We start from the raw sequence: 18,109 nt of genomic DNA, 5'->3' as shown, positions 1-18,109 counted from the left end.
CATGATGACATGATACACAATGGTTAGAATTATAATTTAGATTATACTTTGATTGCGATCTGTCATCAGATGTTTCAGCCAGAACTTAGTGTCCCACGCAATTTAAGAGCACCAGTTTCACACAAAGATTTAGTCATGTGACATGACCCTCGCAAACAGTTGATTATATGAAATTACATCTAAATCCATCTATCACTGTCCTGCGTCACAGTGAATCAGCACAGCACTCTGATTCCAAACTCACTTATTGTGATGAATGGATACTTGTCCTGGATGTGTAAACAATACAGGCAATTATGATGAAATGATAACCGCTTGTGCGTAATTCCCATTGTTGATTGCGGAAGTTATTGGGGCAGTTTAAAGAGTTTTTGATCCTTCAAAGAATATTCACAGAATGGGATGATGAGCTATGGAATAAATACATCATTTTCTAGGTCTCGCTAATAAATGCTCATGCAGAAATACAGGCAGACAGCAAGAACTCTCTGAATTGGTGGACGGCGACACACCTCCCTTAACATTCCCTTCACACACACAGACACAAACCCACCCACTGCAAACACAAGGGTGACTGGCCGACCTTGTCCTAGATACTGAGTGCGTCATTGCTTTTATTTACATTTCACAATGGAGGGGAGCACGTTTCCCCAATATTCAGAATTATGGTCGATCAATATGGGTTTTCCATTGGTGCATTCTTAAATTATTACATTTGACCTTCCCAATTTTAAATGTTTAGATGTGTTCTCATTACATTTTTCTGCCTCTCCAATGCATCACAATACAATTTTCACTGGTTTGAAGATTACAGATGATCAAATGATGAGAATATGATTATTAGGTGGCTAGAAATAAGAAGATTCAATTGTGTAAGCACACTGAACCAAGTCCAAATCTTAGAAATAATCAGTGATCACATTCCCTGTGTAGGGAAAAGTGCTAAAATGACGGATCCTTTCTTTTTTAATCATCCCAAAGTGAAGTTTTATTACTCAGAGGTTGTTCTTTTATAATTAATAAGAGTTCTAGTAACAGTTTATGCCTGTTTCATTTCATTATACAAAAATACAAATGAATAAGATAATTGTAGACATACAGTAAGATTATTGTGGATTGTATAACTCGGACCATTTGGATTTAAATTAGATGGCAAATGTTTGAGTTATATTGAATTTTGAAAACATTAAGTTCATTTTGCTTACCATTTGAGATATTAAAAAGATCTCATGTATAATATTTCTTTATTATTTTTTCTTAAGGCTTTTCTTACACAGATTAGAGTAATAGCCACAGAACTGAAATACATGTTTAGATATTTTTGTGCTGGATGACATAAAAATGTCTTAGAAGCATTGTGCTTGCTTTTGCATCACATGTACCAATATTTAATCTGCACAGAGAAGATTAGTATGGCCCAGGGACAGGATGACACACAAATCACTTGGAGATATCAGATGTTCTGCTGCTAGATGTGTTTGTGATTTGGCTGCCAACACAAAGGTTAAAAGTTCAATCTCCAGGATGTCTGAACAGTTGATGTACGGATTTTGCTTGTAAAAAAAACATTTTTCTGCTCTTCTTTTGGTCTGGCTAATTGATTGAAAGCATGTTCGTTTTGCTGATGTGTCTGATAAAGGACCCTGAGAGAGGCAGACATCTTGACTCCATAGCTGGAAGGGTGTGTTTAGGTGTGTTCATAAGACGCAAAGGAGACGTCTTGATGCGGAAGACATCACTACAACTTCGTTTCCCCTGTGCGTGTGTATATGTTGTGTTACTGTCTCTTTCAGTCTATTATACTCCTTCCGCCTCAGACAGGCGTCTCTGTCAGCCATTCAGGGAGTGTATCAAGAGTGTGTGCGAGTCCATATGTCTGTGTATCTGTATTATTACTGTATTCAATGAGCATGCAACAGCTGATTTCCTGACCTGAACAAAGCATGTGGAGAAAGCAGCATTTCCTTGGATTCTTCTCAGCCCACATTGTCCCTTCAACACACACTGTTAGCAGGTAAAAGAATATGACGTAGTAGACACTGCAGGGAAGATTTTTTTTAAAGCATCCTGAAACCCCACAGACAAGGGAGAGAAAATTTACTTTTAAGTATTTTGCTGAAACATCATAGCCAATTAGAATTTTTTTCTATTATTCTTATAGCATGATGAAAAAAGGACAAATCAAAGGATGAATTTACACAATGCATTCCAACCTAGAAAGAAAGAAGCTACAAAGTAGTGAGCTGATTTAAATTTTTGAAACTTATTGTAAGCTCTATTTTCAATCAAGTTACGTCACACTGTAAACCATAAAATTCGCACTACCTAATATACGTTTAATAAGCCGTTGGAACTATAACTTGTTTTTTTCCGAGCATGTCATGTACGGGGCTCCGTATTTTCCGCCTGTCAATCATATTGCGCTTCACAGCAGGAGGTCCATATATGGTCAGCCGGTAGCTGAGCGCGTGAGATTTCTCATCCGTCAAAAACGGCCTACACGGTGAAACGTCCGTAAAGGAATAGAAAGACAGTAAAGAAAAGAAAAAAAAATAATATAAAGAGACCAAAATGGGGCGTGAAAACAGATGCCGAACTTACTTTGCTTTTGCTTGACAGGTAAAAAAAAAAATACCATGGTTACGCCAAAGCGACCGAGCGTGTCTAGATCAGTCTAGATAGCATCTACAACGACTGACATGGCTTTTAAACTTCACTAGAAAGTAGCCCACACTATGGAGAATTATTAGTGAGGCTGACACAGAGTCCAGTCATAATTTCCCTGTAATACCACACACTTTAGTATGATGATGATTATGATGATTATATATATATTTTTAAATAAATAAATAATTACGAGCTAATTCTGTTTGACTAAACAATATTTTAACCATCGATGTGAGTTAAGTTAACATCTGTTAACTTTACTTAAGTTCTTTCTAGAATTAGTTTCAATGAGTTTCCCTGTCCAAGTAGGCCTATGTTTACTTTTTGTAAGGCAATCATTTTGCACGCTTTTAAGTAAGGCAAACCAGTCCAATTTTACAATGAAAACGGAAAGAAAGTTTGCCCCCAGAACTCTTTCTCCGGAAACTACCGAGAGTACAGAGTGTACCCATCACCAACATAGCCTTTTGTCATTAGTTTCCTCTGCAAACGGAGGTGGTTCTAGTGAACAAAAGATACCAGTGAACAAAAAGGCACTCTGTTCTACCCTAGTCAGCTGACCCATGAGCATGAGTGGGCACCTCAGAGCAAATGTCAATTTGGACTGGCACAAGCTCTTTAAAGCTCCCAAAACGCTGCCCAACGACGCCCATCTGATGTTTGCTTTGCAAGCCTGTGATGGTTTTATTCTTTATATGCATGCATGGTCTATATGCTTTAATGTTTCCTGGTCTCTAAGAAGCCATATCAGCATGACACAGGAATTTTTACCTTTGTTTTGAAACTAACCTTCACAGTCCCCGTATCTTAGTTTATACTATCCACTTCCAAAATTCTTCATTGATCCTCTACTAATCATTAATTCAGTCTTTGTGTTTGTGTTGATTTTCAGTGCTTGGGTGTATTGTGAATGCTGTGCGTCACTGGACCTCACAGAGATGTCGTCTCCATCTAGATGTTGTTTTGGTTTCTGTGTTTGGATTTTACGTTATCACGTGAGCAAATGCACATACTCACCACTACACAAATCTTACAGGCAAGCATGTGCTTGTCAGGTGTTTTCAAGGTTATTAGAGGTTAGAAATATAGGTAACCAATCACATATGATGGGCAGAGACAGATGTGTTGTTGGTTAGAAGAAAACAAGATTCTGCCGGTTGCTTTATTTGCTAATGTGGTTCATTATTACCTGGTTAGAAAAACATATTTATCCCCAACATCAAAAGAAAAATGTTAAAATATGAAATTATATTTTGTATGCCAAACAATGCCTAATTTAAGATTAAAATTTTTTGCATTGTGGCACTATTTTTATGACCACCTTTCTCTTCAGAATTGTCTGTTCATTAAATATATCTTATTTTCATTATGCAAATAATCAATAAATGCAAAAAAGTAAATAGAATAAATGCATACTTGTATTTTCTAGGAAACTTCTGTTTTAAGTCAATGTAAATTATGGATATTACTTGTTAAATTTTTATTATCGTTTTAATTAAAAAGGAATAATTCATTGTGCCTAGATAGGGTGGTTTTCATGACTATATTATATATTTTTTCAACTTTAATGTATTGAGAATTTTAGGGGCAAGTGTGCTTAATTGTTTTGACTATAATGCCATAATGAAAAAGACTTAATGGTCCTAAAATAGACTTCATTGTCTTTGTGCAAAATATATATATATTTTTTGATTTTGAGATGAGTCGTGACCTTTCAGGACATTTCTTTGTAAAATTCACCCCACCACCTAATGACCCATGAAGGTCTTTGACTCAAACATAGAAGCCTGACCTTGCATTTATGGGGTCATCAGAGCTCTCATAAATTTGCTAACAGACATTGAGCTGCCAGAGGCTGTTTTCCGGGATAATTCCCAGCATATTCCCTGCAAAAAAGATACCAGGATAGTACATTGTACTGTCAATCTCTCTTTGCCTCAATAAATAATAGCAATCTGTAAGTGAAAAAGACAGGAAAGAGAGATGGCTATGTTTGTGTTTTATGCTTACTATTGGATACATTCTGCTTGATGAAGTTTTGGGGATATTTAATAATTATTCTATCAATCAATAAATTCCACTAGAAACAAACCTTGTTGTATTATTTTATTTTAATTTAATACTGTGAAGCTGCTTTGATACAATCTGTATTGTGAAAAGCGCTATACAAATATACTTGATTTGATTTGATTTGATTTGATTTGAAGTCAAGTATTGTGTTTGCCATTTACATACTAATTGTCTGTGTATACACTTGTGTATCTGCATACAATGGGGTTGAAATTTGCTGAGCACACTGGGATTGAAAATGTAAGTAAAACCTGCAAATAAACAAAAAATGTAGGATTTGATTTTTTTTTTCAAATAAATGTTATCATATAAAATTATAAAGTTATGATGTGAAACTAGTAAAAAAAATTCTGCTGATCTGTAATGAAAGAAAAAAAAGTGATACATTTAAAAAGTGGAAAAGAGAAGAGAAGTCTCTTTCCTGTGAAGCTGTGCATTGTGAGTAGAGTTCTGTGTGACTCTTGCCCTGAGCCGTGCTGTGCAGACGACCGTCTCCAGCGCTTCTCAGCTACTTCCTGTCCACACACACCCCTCTTCCTGTCCATAGAGGGGAGCTATTTTAATGCCAGTGAAGGCCTGTGATGGCCAAGAGTGGAGACACACTGACTGCTGACTGTGTGTGTGTGTGAGGAAGGATTCCATCAGCTTTATGACTTTGATGATTGAGGAAATCAGGAGAGGACTAGAACAATGATCTCACTGTTCTTCCTCAATCCTCTTCTAATAAGGAAATATCATTTCTAATTATGAAACTTCTGGCTAGTTTTTATGCTTCAAAATATTAATGAATGAAGTTAATAAAAATACAATGGTGCATCAGAGACAACAACCATTGTGGACACACTAAAACCACACTGGCTTACATTAAAGTAAGTGTCAGCTACATAATGAATGTACCTTTTGACCAAAATATTAAACTGTGTACTTAGGAAAGGGCATTTTTAATGTCTGGTTGGGGTACAGTATGTTGTAATTTGTGCTTTACCAATTTTACTGATTAGTTACAGTAGTTGTTGGCCAAAGCACTGATTTAATATTTTTACACTTTTAAGTATTTTGTGTTTACATGCCCCATATTGTCACAAAATTTGTGTAAAATCAACTTTATCTTTTTTCCTAGGCAATAATATTGCTGAACATGTCCAATAACTGTTTGTAGAGACTTTAAGGTCAGTTTTCATACAGTTCATACAGATTTTCTTCTCTTCCTAGTTTGAAGTAAAGTGGGTGTATTACTAAAGTTGTGTAGAAGACCAGAAGCATGTGCTTCACATTTATCATGCTTTGCACACTTACAGAACAAACACTTTCATACATAACATGATCTTTTTGGAAAGTTCAGTCAGAAAGGAATGTACAGAATGGAGAAATGATGATCTAGTGTGATAAACAACACAGTGTCACTGTGCAAACTGGTGATTTCACAATGAAATACAAAGGGAAGTGCAGTGCATTGTGTAGATCTTTCTGAACAGGAAACAATGCAAGAGTTTTGTAACTGCTCTCTTAACGTGGGAATAAGACTAATTGTCAGGGTATAAGGTTAATTTATGTTTCAGGAGTATGACTATGAAGTGAAATATGCAACATGATGAATAATTCATCTGAACATTTCTGGCACCCATATTACATTTAGACAGATTTTTTGAGAGAAAACTACATTTAATTTAGAGCTTTTCACAATAAAGTGCAGTTTTACAGAGAATATAATGGTGACCTACAAACCGTCATTGAGACGGCCAAAATACCACTTGTCCGCAGCAAATAAAAATCTCCCTACAGTTAAAACAGACTTTTTCCACAGAAAAATAAGCAGAAACATAGCAAAATATATATACAAATAAGAACTGTAACCCTAAAGCAAACACACAGGGACAATAGACCTATCATTACAATGTAAGATGAAATGTTTCATCATGTCCAACGCTTTCTACATCAATGTTGACACACACAAATATTTTGACAAGAGAGAGGCATTGACCTCACTGTTGTGTAATATGGATGTGGAGAGAGGATTGCTTTTCTAGTGGTCTGAGAGGCCATTGACCGTCAATGCAGACTAAATGCAACAAAAAATCATGGGCACTACTAGAGTGCATAAAAATGATGCTAGAATCAGACATTTCAAGGGTAAGTTGAAGGGAAAACTAAGTAAAAGAGTAGCACAAAGCTTAATTTTGGAAAGATTAATTAGAGCAGAATCTCCAAGATTGAATTGAGATACTCGTACATATGCCACATTCTACTAGCATCAGATAAAGGAGATGCTGATTGTCAGTCTTACATAAGCCAGGCCGAGAGATAAAGAGGACAGCCTGTCTCCTCTTGCCTCACAGGCCTCAGGGCGGAGGGAACCGGCTGACTTACCGTCTCTTCAGCCTCCTTAACAAGCACAGCGTCCCCCCCCCCCACCCCCAAACGCAGGTTATGTGAGGATCTTTACCAGCAATGATTCACAGCGCTAATTCTTCTGTTTTTAGGGTCAGCCTTAAGCCCTGAATGTCTGGTACTTGATGTGATATTAGAATTGAAATGTCTTACCATCATTTCATCGTACCAAATATTTTCTTATTTTGTTTATACAGATGATATTCTGCAGATTACAATATCAGAAGGCTGTAGAAAAAGAAAAACAGAGGAACAAGGGGAAAATAAAAGAACTAGAACAGTCATTAGATGCCTGTTGGTGATTTTCTTCACTAATGTTTTTCTTATACCCCTATTATTTTCTGTAATGTTTTCTGAATTTGCATACTAAACACTGAAGATGGGAAATCATTAAATGATGCCGTCACCAGCAATGAATACATCTGTAATAAGTGAGAAATAAAAGTTTTATCTTATAGGTAGTTGCTCCTAATCTAGTTTTCATTTTTTTTTAGGTTACAATGTGATCAATAAAAATGTATATGAATTGTTTGTGCTGCTGCTGTGTTGACATATATTCCAGAGATGTGGTGTTTCACAGCAGATCAAATTTATTTTTAGATTTGCTTTTGGTTCGCGAATCCCCAAACACACATATATACATTTGCTGTTGAAAACCTGGGCTAAGAATTGAGAAAGTGCATTGCAATGAGCCATTTTTATAGATCATATGCTTTTTGGACTGATTGATGGTCATTAAAAATGTCATATTATTTCTCTTTATCAAACATCCAAAGAGATGGCAGCGAGCTCAGCTATATGGTTCAGCCAAACATTTTAATTTTGATTATTTACTCGACCTCATTTCATTCCAAACAAGAATTCACAGTGAACACATTTTCACAAAAGTGGTCCATATAACTTAGAATCAATGATGATTGATGTTGATGACGTATTTGACAGCTCATGCTCATTTTATTGAAAAAATCCATGAGAAATTCTTAGAAGAATTCTCTTTTATGTTTTCCACAGCTTAAAGGGATGGTTCGGAGTAAAACGGGCTTTTCCCAAATCACGGAAGTGACGTCGACGTCTGGATTAGCGGTAGCATAAGCCATCAGGCAAGTGTTATTTAAATAAACTCCTGATGTACTTACAAACTTTCCAATGCCTTGTTTTATGAGTACAGAACCTATTTGTACTTCTGTAGAAGTTTGGTACCATTCTGGGCATTATTAGTGGGGTAATTTACGAGATAGAGCCTAGGATCCATTAGCCCTTGCTCTAAGCCATTCGGCTGATATCTCTAAATAAGCTCTAACTTAAATAATGTTCGACCAAGGGAAAAAAAGGCTTCTGGGGTGGGTGTTTGGCTCGAGGTCATGGTGCAAAGGACCCTAGGTTGATTTTACTCCGAACCATCCCTTTAACTAACAATGAATGGCTTTGTTATGACATGAGGTTGAGTAAATAATGACATAAATTTCATTTTCATTTTGCCAACTATTCCTTCAATAATTGTTGAATGTACTTCAATGTAGTTCTCCACTTTAGAAAAGTTGACTGTTTTACTGTCCCACGAGAGGTAGATGCTGTTGCTGGGATATTGTTGCCTGGATACCATTGTTTCCATGTGTGGCCTGTATCTTTCCGTGGTCAGATGAGACGCCTACAGCTGCGATGTCAAGTTGCAGCCAATCAGCTTGCAGGATGAGCTGTAGAGTGCTTATGCAAGAGGTAAGAACATACAGCGTGCATACAAATGAACTTAGTGTGCACACAATCTGAATACTGATCAGCTGACACACACACACACACACACACACACAATTAGACACAATGCTGCACTGAATAAGAAATGTTTCATTTTCAGCTGGAACAAAATAATGAATTAACTAATTAACTTTAATTCATACAAACCTTTACTTCTAATTATGTGTTTGTGTGTGTGGATGAGAGAAATTTGACTCACATCTTCATTAGCACATGAATAACCATTCAAGCCTTTAACACACTTCAGTCACTCACTGAAAACAAACAACTCACAAGCTCAAAGCCGTGCCATCTTTGAAAACATACAATGCACTTCCCATCACCCGAACCCCTGAAGAAAACTTGGCTGACAACACTCCCAACGTCACTAACTGCTTTCATTTCAGCTGTTATAGTGAGCCAAAAAGAGCCCAAATAGATTTTTTACAGTATCTGATTTTGGGTGATCTGATTAGAAGTGGATTTCATGTGATATAGATATAAATGCTGTCCAATGTGTCTTGTGATTTATCACTCAAACCACATTTGAGGGGGTCAGGGTGTTGTTTTCTCCCTTTTTTCTCACTGCAGAATATGTCCTATATGGTGAGGGCAACAGTAAAGGGACCTTAGGCCTGTAAAGCCTTGTAAATCCTGTCCTGATGAAGTTCTGCAGCCTGAAGCTGGAACTCCGGATGGGATCAAGTAGTCAACTGCACCGGATCTTCACTGATACTGAAGGAAATTCATGAGTCATCCTGCTGGACCTCTACATCAGCTGACATCCCTTTCTCATGGACTGAGTGATAAAAGAAGATGATTTTTGTGAAGTATGTATACCATGTTTTGCACACACTGTGAAAAGAAAGTTTTTAAAAAGTAAGTAAGTTAAAAAGTTAAAATGAATAATTTTATTCAGCAAGGATGCATTAAATTTATTACAAGTGAGGGTAAAGACTTTGGTACATTGATACAAAAGATTTCTATTTATATTAATCAAAGAATCCACAAAAATATTAAGCTGAACAACTGTTTCAAGGATCATGTGACACTAAAGACTAAAGTAATGGCTGCTAAAAAAACTGCTTTGAAATCACACAAATAAATTACATTTGAATACAATTAAATAGTAATAATATTTCACAATATTACTGTTTTTACTGTATTGATCAAATACATGCAGCATAAGAGACTTCTTTCATTAAAACATTAATTGAAACATGATGTTGGTAAACTGTTTCTGCAAACAAAATATTATTAGATATTTAGACTTTACCAAATCCAACTTTTCACGCTACATTTCAGTAGTCTGATGAAGAGCTTGTGGCTTGAAATGAAACTCTTTGGTGAGAAAGTGAATCAATGTTTTGATTTTGCATATACGTTTTTAATTGTGTACCTGTATTAGAATTTTTGGTTGTGTGTGCTTCACTATATTTCTTCAGAATTACTCAAATAGAGCAATGCATAGAGTATAAAACTCATGCACACATTAGCACATTCACACAAATTCAAACACGCATTCAGACCATGCTCAAGCAAGAAGGAAGTTAGATCAGAAAAGAGTAAATGTCTGAGTGTGTGTGTGTGTGTGTGTGTTGAAGGTCATTTTGAAGGGCAGTTGAATGTTATCAGTGCTGGTTCTAATGCCAGGAAGACTTTCTTGAGTTATGTAACATGTTACAATGGCATTCCACTCACTGGACAATAAATTGACCACTAAGGCTCTGGGAAACAATGAAGGGTGTGTGTGTGCGTGTATGTGTGTACTGTGTAATGTGTATGCATGTGTGATATCCTCTACATTCTTAACCTGATGTCACAAAACTGCAGCAGTGAAGTGAAACTAGGTTAAGATGCCACTTCAGGCTGTCTGCAAAATCTACAGATCCGACAGGTTTGTCGTGCATGCCTGTGCCTGTGTGTGGAAGCGAGCAAGTTGTTAGAAGATGTTCACTTCTATCATTCTTGTGTCATTAACATTCTCATTAGCTATTTTCATTATTGAGCGGTTTAGCATTTCGGATAAAGCCGCCTGTGGAACGGCTGAATTGGGGGTGACTTTGGACCAATCAGCTGTGAGAGTGAGGTGTGTTTCTCTTTTTTTTTCCAACAGTGAGAATCCAGGCCAAGTCCTTTGGGATCTCTCAGCTCATATCCAATTCACTTTAACACAAGCCGTCCTTTCTGTTCTGTCTCAAATTTATTGTTTTCATCTCTCTGACTCATCTCTCTCTCTCTCTCTCTCTCTCTCTCTCTCTCTCTCTCTCTCTCTCTCTCACTCTCTCTATCCTTCTCTTTTCCTTTCAATCGTGGTTAAATATTCTCTTTGTATGGTCTTGTCTGGGTTGTGAGTGACTCCTTGTCATTAGCTGTAAGTAAGTGGAGGCATTTTCACAAATGAGGGATGAAACATGCTTGTGTCCGGCTCCGGTCCTCTTCCAGTCAACTGCCGCTATCTAGTTTACAAGAGTTGCACATTCACTGCATACATAGTACTATCAATATCACATTGAAAATCATTTTGTCTTGTTTTCCAATAAAAATTCAACAAGATAAATGTATGAGAAGTCAAATTGGATTAGATATTAAAGGAATAGTTCACCCAAAAATATCCAAGTTACTTTTTCCTCCATACAATAAAAGTGGATGGAAACCAGGGTCACCATATTCACTCCTATTTATTCTACTTGCTTTATGCATAACTACGGAGCCCCTAAAGGGACGTGGTTGGTGGAAATTTTTTTAGGTTGGGAGATTTTTTTTTTTTTAATCTTTTGCATTCCCTCGCAAAACCTTTGCGTTCCCCCGAGAAACTTTGCGTTCCCACGCAAAACTTTTGCGTTCCCTCGCAAAGTTATTTGCGTTCCCACGCAAAACTTTTGCGTTCCCTCGCAAAGATATTTGCGTTCCCACGAAATTTAGTTCACACATGACACATCACTGCTCTAATGTTGCAACAGTTAGTTAGGGAATTAATTGCACATAAAAATAAGTAGGCCTATTCTTTACACAAATGATATTGGTACTGTAGGCTACGCAGCTTTTGCATTATATTTGCTTACTGAATTTGATGGCATTACATTGTACACTGTATGTAAGCCTACACTTCACACAGTGTGAAGTTATTTAATATTTATTTCTAAAAAGGGTGTTATTGTTGCTTTTATTTCATAATAAATAATCATAAAAATTCTGCATTTTTTATCAAACTAAGTAATGTAGTATAACCAGCAGGAGAGCAGTGATGTGTGAACTGAATTTGGTAACAATTCTGCACATTTTATATTATTGAACATATTCAATAGCTTCACTGTGACACACTGTACTGACAGTCCTACAGTGTGTCACAGTGAAGCACAGTGAAGCTACTGAATATGTTTAATAATAGGCTATAAAATGTGCAGAAGGGTTTTGAGATTTGCACTTTACAGACGGCCCCTTATTTGGACTTGTCTCTCATTCGTCTGGTTAGAGAAATTAATATTAGCCTATAAAGCTCGTCTTGATGAGAATTGGGTTGTAGCTCGTTGTCTAGGTTACTGTGATTGTAAATAGGTGTTGTTTGTGTTTTAACAACGTTTAGCTCAAGAATAGGGAAGTTCGAATAGCCTATGTGAATATTGCCAACTTCACTGAACTCCTTATAAGCACTGACCGCATTTCTTTATATTTGAGTCCAAGTTCAAACACTATGAAACGCTCCATTAACGTACGGAGCTCTGAAACACTGCCAGCGGGACATTACAACAGGAAGTGTCTGTCCGAGCTCAAAACAGGTTTTGCGTGGGAACGCAAATATCTTTGCGAGGGAACGCAAAAGTTTTGCGTGGGAACGCAAATATCTTTGCGAGGGAACGCAAAAGTTTTGCGTGGGAACGCAAAAGATTAAAAAAAAAAAAAAACTCCCATCCTAAAAAAAATTCCACAACCACGTCCCTTTAGGGGCTCCGTACATAACTGACTTATATATAGTTTTTCTTTAATATTATAATGAATATAATTAATTATAATTTTATAATAGAATAATTATTTAAAATATACAATATAAATGTAAAATATAATTATATAAATTAGAAATTAAATTATTTAAATTGTAATATTTGTTTAAAAAAAAAATATATATTTTTATATAATCTTTATATTGGCTAAACCTTTATATATAAATTAAGTTTGAATAATGACTGTGTTAACCGTTGAGATTGGTAACAAGACAGTTGTGCAACTATAGAAAATTTTACAAACTTCTGTATTTACCAAAAGACATAGAGCTAAACTATGACAAGAGCTTTATATATGCTACCAAAATAATGGGATTCTCCTCACTATATCCCTGCTGCTTAAAAACATTCATAGTTTCTTTCCTTCCTTCTTTCTGTCTTATCTCACCCATCTCGTGCTTTGACCTTTTCAGAAATGCTGAGCAGTTTAGGGAGACAGATGATACACACATGTCCTGAGTGCTGGGTATGTGTGTGTGTGTGTGAGAGAGAGTGTCTGTGCACAGCTTATGTCCTTAACTTAACCTCATGTCATATTTGACACGGTCACTTTCACGGTCTTAAGCATGACATGCATTCAAACACACTAGCACACTGATGCCGTGCATCCAGTCTGTTGTTGTGTCAGTCAGGGCGTAATCAATCTGTCCCTCAATCACTCTCTCCACGTGCAGAGAATGTGAAAGCACATATACAATCCTCTGCTCACTAAGACAAAACAGATGTTGCACACATATGCTGTCATTTAAGCCAGTCCCGTTCAAAATGGGTTTTAATGAGTGTAAATGAAATGAGGTTTTAAATTTATGTTTGGGAGGAGCATCTAGTCTTGCATGTAATACAAAGGCAAGTTATGTATACAGTTTTCACAAGAAATATTTAGACAAGCTTAAAAATGCCTTGGAGAACAATTTATCAAATCAAGTGGTATGTGCAAACAAACTTACTACTTTTTCCAAAGATTGGCAGCGTAGCAAGACCAAACACATGTTAAATATATGAGCTGAGGCAATAATCAAACGCATTTAACTAATTCTAGTGAATCGTTTCGTTTGGACAGTCCAATTTTTAATGCACTACTGTTTGGGGTAGGTGTGATTTTTAAAATGTTTTTGAAAGAAATCTCTTCTATACTCACCGAGGCTGCATTTATTTGATCAAAAATACAGTAAAAACAGTAAAAAACTAAAAAGTTTTCTACTTGAATATATTTTGTGATGCAAAGCTGAATTTTCAGCATCATTACTCCAGTCTTCAGAGTCACATGGTTCTTATAATATATTAATTTGGTGCCGAAAAAACATTTCATATTATTGTCAATGTTGAAAACAGTTGTGCTGCTTAATATTTTTGTGGTTGTTTTTTCAGGATTCATTGATGAATTGAAGGTTCAGCATTGATTTGAAATAGAAATCTTTTGTAACACTATACATGTCTTTACTGTCACTTTTTGGTCAATTTAATGTGTCCTTGGTGAATACAAGTATTTATTTCTTAAAAAACCCCAAAAAACATTCAATTCCAAATGTATTCAATCAGTAGTGTATATGGTATTACAAAAGTCCTAATCAATCTAATGAATCTGTGTGCTCGGACAGTCCATTGGAAAGTATAATTTATTGTAGCGAGTATTGTATCATAATTGATATCGTTCATTCATTCTTATACCTCATTCTTATTGTGCCTGCATACAGCTCTGATTAAATTATAAATTAGGCCTATTTAATTGGATACTTTTATTTTTATTTGTAAAAACATTGCCCCATTAAAGGTGATCTAAGTAACTTTTTTATCTTCGGAGAACAGCTTCGGAGTCATTGGAATGGTTATATGACTGTTTTCTGGTTGAATGGTGGTCTTCTCGCACCCCTCGAGCGCCTGTGAGACGAAAAACCACCCTTGTAACTTTGGGCCGGCGGGCCGCAGGAAGTATTGCGTGATATCAGGTCTCGCGATGTAACAAACTGCTTTACGGCACTGCACACATACACTATCTAAACATTTATATGCTAGCCTTCTGTGTATCATACATACCTCAGTGGACGTGGCTCCGTGCGTTCGCCGGGTTCTTTGAAAACAAATGCACATGACCAGCGGGAGAAGATGGGACGAGCCAACGAGTTTTAACGACAGTGTTGTCAAATATCTATTCCGAAGCTGTAGGGGGAGCTCTATAGAGAAACCCGCGAGCAAAAAGCGAGAAAACAGCGAAGAAGTCGGCAAAGCTGCATAATGCAGCTTTAAGCAACTTCACCTTTACCATCCTTAAAGATTATATGAGCATAAAATTTGTACATGTGTGTGCAAGTCGGTTCCCCGATATACACAAACGCACACTTTTTTCACGGATGCCCCTGTCGAAGCATCATGATATGTCTCTGCTTTTTTCACTCCCACACTTATCTCGTTCTCGCCGCAGAAGTCTGAGGAACGCTGAATCCTGGGAGATTCAGAATCCTAATGACTCATCATGTTTGAAAATCTGACACGCTGACACATCCTGACTGTCCGGCTAAAGATGACGGTGGCATCGGTTTTTATCTCGCTAGTGTCTCTAAATCACATTTTGCAGTTGTCTTCTATAAAAAAAGTGCATATTATGGTTTGGAGATTACATTTCTTATTTACCTCCTGTCAGTGGCCTTGAATGTCACTCGTTGCTGCCATTTTTATCCTACACACACACACACACACACACACTTAGTACCAAGATGTAGCAATGCATCAGTCATAGCTACTCCTCCCACTCCACCTGTCAACCTTCCATGCTTGCCATCTCTCCATCTCTCTCTCTATTTCTCTCAGTCTGAGTGGTATATTGGCAAATGTACCACTACCTTATAAACTATAAAGGGAAGACTGAAGCAAAATCTTACATCTCTCTCTTTTGTATTTATATTTGTGTCAATCTATCTGTCTGATTTAATACACCCCCGTCTGTCTGGCCTGATTTCATGTTACGCATTTTACCTCTCAGGTTTGGTAAAATGCGAGATTTCACGCTCTCACGTGTAACTTATTCTGTTTGCCTCTGAAGCTTCATCAGCACGTGAGGGGAAAGAAGCTATTCTGAGAGAGAAAGAAGAAAAGAGAGAGAGAAACTGTGTCCCCAAAGATATCTTGCCTTCCCTGTAGCATAGAGAGAGATGAGCAGAGAGTCATGTTTATTTTATAAGGCTCACACTCTCTCTTTTATGTGTGTGTTTGTGTGAGAGAGAGTGTAACTTTGAAAAGGAGCTGAGCATTTGGAAAGAGAGGAGAGAAGAGGGCAGATGATGCTGTTGGTGTTGTGGTGCCTGCAGGGTTTTTTGGACTGAGGTACTAATGCTCCAGCAATGATCTAATCTTTTCCACAAAACACAACTCAAATTACACTTCACACTCACAGATACGGCAGAGGATGACTCAACATTTATATGAAGAGATGAGAGGAATATTTATCTCCAGATTTATCTCTACAAAATATTAAGCAGCACAAAATTGATGATGATAATGACTGATTTCTGAAGCATCATGGGACACAGAAGACTGGAGTAATGGCTGATTACCTTTAAAAATATATATTAAAATAGAAAAATAGATGATGAAACAACTGAAAACTGAGCAATAAAATGTTCTCTAAATGAATTGCAAAATTACTTTCCATTTAGACACATTCACACCACAGTTCCCTATTTACATTTTCTCTCTTCTGATGCTCTGAATAGTTTTGAAATGCAGATTTGTATCCTTTGACTAACAACTTGAGACTAGTGAGAAAACAACTACAAAGGCACAAGAGAGAGAAATAGAGGTTCTGTGTCAATTCATATCAAAATTGTGAGCTTTAATGTCTTATCTCGCATACTTCCAGGAAGAAAAACATTTCTTTAGCTTGGGTTGTACACTGTGTGCCTGACAGCTGGCCAGTGTGTTGATGATGAATAAACTACTCTATAAATAATAGATGCCCTCTGCTGCTCTGCGCTTTGATTACTAAATATATGCATACAGATATCGATTGATTAAAGGTACAATCCAAAAGCAATGATATTTGCTTTATGCAGAAAGTTTATCTGCATTTAGATGGGTGAAGTTGACCCAGAATGTGTCCAAAAGTAATAACAGGAATTATACGTTGGTGTCCAGTGACATCCTATGGGTCATTCTTATATAATGTGGAGCAGCTGTTACTCAAAACAACACATCAGGAACTTATATCTGTGATTTACGGATATTTGAAATAGCTAATCTTTTGTACATTTTCATATTTCACAGAGCGACTGATTATATCAGACAGATTATATGAGACTCCCATCACTGCTGATGCAACACCAGTCTTACGATGAAAAATGAAGAGAGTGAGCCATGAAACGCATGTAATAATCTTATTTTCCAACAGCAGTTTATTCTTTGGTGGCTTCTTGCTCTTTGCGAGGTATTTTGGGTTTGATTGGGCTGAGCAGACAGCAAGATCAGTGATATGCATAAAATGAATACCTCTTTTGTCCAGGATGAAAGGCGTTTTTTTTTCTTTCTTTCTCAGGTTGTCTCTCGAATAAAAGGATCCAGTCTGTTATTGTGAATCAAACAGCTCTCACAGTCAAGATGGGAAATGCATTTTCTCGTTATCTGTAATTTGTGAAATTGCCTCTGTGTATATGGCATTTTATCTTTCTTTCGTCTCCAAAAAGAAGAATTTTTTTTCTATTTTGTGTGTGCGATTCAGATATCTTTGATGTATGTTTAGAGCTATGAGTCATATAGTCTACACAAGGTTTGTCATCCACACTAATCAAGTAAATGACCACTGAGATTTCACGAAATTATTTTGCCAGCTGTGTTTGCATGATGAATAAAAATTAGTCACTGCACAGTGCCAGGCTTGAAACTGTCAATTAATTAATACGGTGACAGTTTAGTCGCTGTTTTTTGCTTGTCTGTTTATTAACTCTTATGGTATTTTAAACATGTTTTTTTGGCAGATGCTTTTATCCAAAGTGCATTCAAAATTGCAATCAAGGTATACATTTGATTACATTCCCTGAGAATCAAACCTGTGACATTTGCGTTGCAAGCGTTCCTATTTAATGTACAAGAATGGTACAGGAATTCATTTTTTAATATATAAATATTTATTCTGATTTTTATTATCTTATTAATTGTTAATTTTATACATTTTATATTTATTATATTTATATAGATGTTTTATTATTATATATTAATTAATTAATTAATTAATTATTAATTGTATTATTAATTATATATTAAGT

Source organism: Abramis brama (genome assembly GCF_963993115.1).
Source record: "Abramis brama genome assembly, chromosome: 22".
NCBI lineage: Eukaryota > Metazoa > Chordata > Actinopteri > Cypriniformes > Leuciscidae > Abramis > Abramis brama.
This window is presented reverse-complemented; position numbering follows the sequence as displayed.